At 33.9% G+C, this 6000-nt stretch overlaps 1 long non-coding RNA gene across 1 annotated transcript; it reads left to right on the top strand.

Moving 5' to 3' along the window:
• The first annotated feature begins 295 nt into the window (after positions 1-295).
• LOC136063122 (uncharacterized) lies at positions 296-1592 on the top strand. Its single transcript, XR_010624827.1, has 2 exons — positions 296-378; positions 1177-1592. It is a non-coding gene; the product is annotated as an uncharacterized LOC136063122 (long non-coding RNA).
• Positions 1593-6000: the final 4408 nt, after the last annotated feature.

The following is a 6000-nucleotide window of genomic DNA, read 5'->3' as shown; positions in this document are numbered from 1 at the left end:
CCAGCCCACATATGATCATGGCTCTAATGAGCAAGTGTAGCCGTCAATAACTCAAGCCGTGGCATTACCTATTCTAATAGGAATTGTATTAAATAGTTATGATTGTGACAATCGTTGTTCAATACTTAAGGATTAGAAGCTTTGAGTCGGTTAGGTATATATATATATATATATAAGTAATGGTTTATATATATATATATATATAAGTAATGGTTTCTGTGGTTTTAATTAAATGGTGTGCGGTGACGCAAAAGAGAGAGAGAGAGAGAGAGAGAGAGAGAGAGAGAGTCACAACAAAGGATCTTTGCGTGGAAAAGAAAAAGAAAAAAAAAAAAGGAGAAAGAAAGATATATAAGTCCAAAGTAAGTGACAATACAGGTGAGTTTTTATTAGTTCTTAGAGAATATATTATTTTTAAAGAAGATATTGTAATTAATTTTATAATAATGGATTTATACGAAATCTGTCATCTGTTTTTTTTTTTCTTTAATAAGAAAGGATTTTAATTTTGTAATAGTGGATTTATTCGAAATTTGTCATATATTTTTTCTTTTTAACGAGAAAGAGTTTTTTACGTAAATATTTCTGTTGATTTTTTTAATTCACACAAGACTAAAATTAATTAAATTGTATCACTACATATCTCTAGTATGATGATCACTCCTTTAATATTAGTAATTAGTTAGAATGAGATTCTTCTAAATTGGTTTGGGGGAAAATTTTGGTTAAATATAATACGTTAAGACAATAGAATGCATTACAGTGTAGGACAGACGTTAAATGGTACAAGGTGCCATAGATACAGCGTGCGTGGAGTTGCCGTGATTCATGAATTGTCTATATATATTCTCTAATTACTTGATTTATAACTATTCTTGCGTGGAATAAAAGTTTTCCCCAAAAAAAAAAAAAATCTAAAATTCTCTTATGTGATTATAAAACGAGAATAACTTGAGTCCTATGAATATAATTTGAGATTCCTCCTTTGTTGTAATAGAAAAAGAACTCTCAGTTTGATATCACTCTTCTTAAATCCCAACTGAAAATACCGCCATACAAAATCACTATTATTTTAGGATTTTATGTTTTCTGAAGTGAGTCGCATCTGTATGAATTGCATCTGTTAAGATTTGAAGAGGATCATCATTTTATGCCCTTTCATGTGTGTGCATGCAGTTGAAGAGATGAGGCCTAAGTTGGCACCTAACATGGTCATGAAACTTGTAATTGTGCTCCTGATTCTGACCCTTATGATTACATCTGCTGCTGCCAAAGGTGGCGGTGGAGGTGGGCATGGAGGCGGTGGACACGGAGGTAGCGGCGGACATGAAGGTGGCGGAGCAGATCAAGGTTCAGGATCACACCAAGATGGAAACGGTGACATTGCTGGCAAACCAAAAATTATTCCTGTTCATGGAATTCTCGTCCTCATCATAATGGCAGTGATGCATCCAACTTATCAGATTCATGGTTCCATTCAATACTGTTTTTGTCTGTGAGTTCTTTTTACTTATGGTACATATGTTTCATCTAGCTGTGCTTAGTTGCGAACATGAGATTTTGAAGGTACTATAGGGGTTTATTTTTCTTTATTGTTCATGGTTTCCAAGTCAAATATAGATCTTACACTATTCAAAAGAACAAATACTATGTCCTTTTTAAGGCCTTCTCAATTGGATCACTTGCATTCCGAAAGGAATAATGGAGAAAGATTTATCTTATTCTCTTGCTTTTAAGGTTCTCACGCAATAGAAAGGTTCTACTACTCGATTTTAAAAAATAATTTAATTTAATTTTTAAGGATGAAATATGTTCCATTAGGATAACACATAGCATTTTCTCATATTTTGGTATTGCTATCCGTGTAACAATAAAGAAAAAAGCAAAACTAGATGAGAATTCTTAAAAAAAAGGACATGATATGACAGAGACAAGGCAATTGAATAATAAATAAATATATTTTTTAGATATATCTTATATATTTTATAACATTTTACAAAAAAAAAAAAACATATATTATATTTATTTTAGGTTTTAAAAATTAAGTAGCATCCATAACCATAAATGGGCTCTATGAGAAGCAACTAACAAATTAGTATGGACTTATTGTTTGGGTAATGGGCCTGTGGAAATAAGTAACATCCACATTGATCTTTAGGCCGAAAAGAAGAGTTCGGCCAATTTTATTTTATTTTGGTTTGAGTCATAAGTTTGGTATAGTTTTCAAAAGGTAAATCGAATTATGAATCATTTTTTTTTGCCATATATAAGAAATTAATAAAATTTATAAAAATAAAATATTATATATATATATATATATTGATAAAACACACATTGAAATATTATTAAACATTTAGAAACAAGTACATCATGGATAAGAGCTTGCTGAATACAACAAGAAATCTTTTCAATCCAAATTACAACATTGACAAAGTTTTGAGCTTGTTGCGCTAGAATGTGAGCCAGCTTATTACCAGTCCTTCGCACATGAGAATAACCAACTACCCCAACATCTGAACTCAAAATATGAATTCCTTCCACAGAATCTCCTTCCAACACTCCATTCTTCAGCCCCAAATGTCTTGCCAATAAAACACCAGCTTCATATATGCCTTTGCTTCAACTTTAAGTGCCCTCATTTGAGCTCTAATTTTTCTGTATAATGCAGCTAACAATCTGCCTTGCTGATCTCTAATGACCACACCAATGCTAGCCAATTTCTTTGTGGGAAAAAGAGCACCATCTACATTAATCTTGCATAGACCCAAGGGAGGAGGGACCTAGACCAAATGTTGAAAAACTTCTTGACTATCACCGAGAGGCAGAACCAGATTAGAGGCAGTGGATTCATGCTTCTCTGTTGCAGACCAAAATTCCTGCAAATAACTTGCTGTTGACCGAGCCACTTCCACTCCATTTTTTGCTTCACCTCTATGATAAATTGCATTTCTATTGCACCATAATTTCCAAGCAATCATCACCAATTTTGAACATTTGATATCCCCAGCATCATTGGTCATCATTTCATGCCATAACAAATCCTGGAATGTAACGATATTAGCATCAAGAGGCAACAAATTCAGCTTTGAAGCAGCCCAAGCCACCTGTGCTGTCGGACAACCCCAGAAAATATGGCCATTCGTTTTTGCACTCTCCAAACAGCACACACACAGAGATTCAGCAATAACATTACGCCTCATCAATTTGACTTTTGTCGGTAAAGTGTCGCGACAAGCACGCCAACAAAAATGACGCACCTCATGAGGAATAGGCAATGACCACACTTTCTTCCAAAATCTTCTTAGTAGAGTACCATCAAAAGTAGTACCATGACAATTAGATTTGAACATGGAAACCACCAATTTATACACACTCCCAACAATGAACATTCCATTGTTAGTTACAGCCCAGACCAATTTGTCCTCCGACAAAGTGGCACTCAAAAGAATACTTTTAATTAAATCAGCTTCATAAGGTAGAAAAAGATTGTCAAGAACTTCATTCTTCCATTTTGCTGTGTTTGAATCAATTAAATCAGCAACTCTTGTATTAAGACTCAGAAATAACCTTGGAGAAGTGACCCTATAAGTCAAACCCCATGGCAGCCACTTATCTTGCCAAACCTTTATATTTGCTCCATTGCCAACCCTCCATCGTAAACCTTCATTAACTAGGTTTTGGGTAGATATTAAACTCCTCCAAGTATAAGAAGGATTATGTCCAATCGAGGCATGAATAAAATCACAAGTTGGGAAGTATTTAGCTTTAAGAACCCTATAAACAAGAGAGTTGCTGCCTATTTGAAGATTCCAACCCTGTTTTGCAAGCAAAGCCTTATTGAATAATTTTAAATCCTTGAATCCCATTCCTCCATTACACTTAGATTCACACATTTTCTCTCAACCAAGCCAAGCTATTTTCCTTTCCTCCTTCTTTTGTCCACACCAAAAATTTCTAATCATTCCCATTAAATCATCACAAAAGTGGCAGCCCAGTGTGGGCACACAGCCAAGGCCATGGCTTCCCATGTATAAGCTGTTTAGGCCATGGCGGCCCCACGTTAGACACAAAAGAATCAAAACCCATTGTTTATACATGAATTTTCATGGACTGGTTGGCTTCTCTTCTGTTGTGCTCCCAAAAACTTTTTTTTGAATTTATTTTTTTATTTTTAAAAAAGGATTAGTAAGTATTTTCTTTCTTAATTGTGTTATGTGTACGCTAAAAATACACGAAAGGCTGATGTGGAGACTGGGGAGAGTACTGTCAAATGATATCCTACTCCTACCTACTAAGAAGAATAAGAGTACTCTTCGGGAAGTTCACGCATGACACCCTTGTCCATGCATCCTGCCATTTAGAAGAAGAACCATCATAAATTGCATTTGTTTGAGGATTGTGTGGTGCTAAGATCATATAGAAAATGACAACGTATATATAGATACGAATTGCATGCATCTGTTAACAATTTAAGAGACTCATCATTTTATGCCCTTTCATGTGTGCATGCAATTGAAGAGATGAGGCCTAAGTTGGCATCTAATATGGTCATGATGAAACTTGTAATTGTGCTCCTGATTTTGAACCTCCTGATTACATCTGCTGATGCCAAACGTAAAGATAAGGGCAGAAAAGACGATGACCATGAAGATGAAAACAGGAGGCCTGTTCCTTGGAACGCTCATCATCATCATAATGATAGTAGCAGTGCTCCCAACTCATCTGATGCATGGTTCCATTCAATACTGTGTTTGTCTGTGAGTTTGTCTTTTTTCATATGATATGTTTCATCCAGTGGTGCTCGATCAGTCATTCAGTTGCCAACTTGACATTTAGGAGGTACTAGGGTACTCTTTTCCTTTCTTGTTTATGGTTTCCAAGTCAATTACACTTATCAAAAGAGAAACACCATGCTCTTTTCAAGGCATTTTCAGTTGAATTACTTGCATTATATTCCGAGGGAATAATGGATCCTAATCTCTTGGTTTTAAGATTCTCACGAAATATTCTTATACACGGACCTCTGTTAATTAATTAGTTATTTATTTTAAACGGACGTTATCTGTTCTTATAGAATAACACAGCATTTTCTCATATTTTGGTCTACCTGTGTAACTTTAAAGAAAGAGACTTGGTTTCTGTATATGTACGTAGCATGCATACTGACACAACATATGACATGACGACTAATTTCAGATAGTTAGGACACCATCTGACAAGGACACGACAATTAAAAAATTAATACATATTTTAATATCCATCAATGGGCCAGTGAGTAATTAACAAATGTGTTAAAAATTCGACATTCAATTTACCATATTTCAATTTAACATATGACATGACGAATAATCAGTAAGTTAATTAACATATATAGTATCAGAGTAAGAAATATTAAAAATAATAATCTAATCCAATCTAATCTAATTTAATACTATAGGTCCGTTTGGAAACAACTTATTTTTGGTAAAAATTGAAAATTAAAAACACTATAGCAAAATAATATTTAAATGTACAAATAGTGTCGTGGGACCTATTTTTAATGAAAAAATTTCTAAAAAATGAAGTTTGTGGATCCTGTAAATAGTGCATGAATCCACTGATGTGCACTGTTCACGGAAGAAAAGTCCATAACTGAGGCTTAAAAAAAAAAAAAAAAAAGAGAGAAAAACACTGAAAAGTGAAAATGCAGACACGCAAAGGTGAATCCAAACTCTACCTATATATAATAGTAGAAGGTTTTTTTTTCCTACAATTAAGGTCAATGCAACATGAAGGAAAAAAAGGCCACCTAAAAATCTGCCACATTAACATTTTAAAAGAGCAAAGTTATAGTGTTTTGCTTTTACAAACCATTTAACTTAATACAATTCCCAATAAAATAAAATAAAATAAAAACTTAATACAATTTAATAAAACCGTTCAACTAAATATAAAAACCCAAAAGGATCAAGAGAGATATAGAGAGATTGAGAGTTTGTAAGGTGCAGAGAGAGAAAGAGA

Source organism: Quercus suber, unplaced genomic scaffold (genome assembly GCF_002906115.3).
Source record: "Quercus suber isolate HL8 unplaced genomic scaffold, Cork oak 2.0 scaffold_487, whole genome shotgun sequence".
In the NCBI taxonomy this organism is placed as follows: Eukaryota; Viridiplantae; Streptophyta; class Magnoliopsida; order Fagales; family Fagaceae; genus Quercus; species Quercus suber.
Note: the sequence above shows the minus strand (reverse complement) of the source record. Positions and strands in the feature narration are given on the sequence as shown.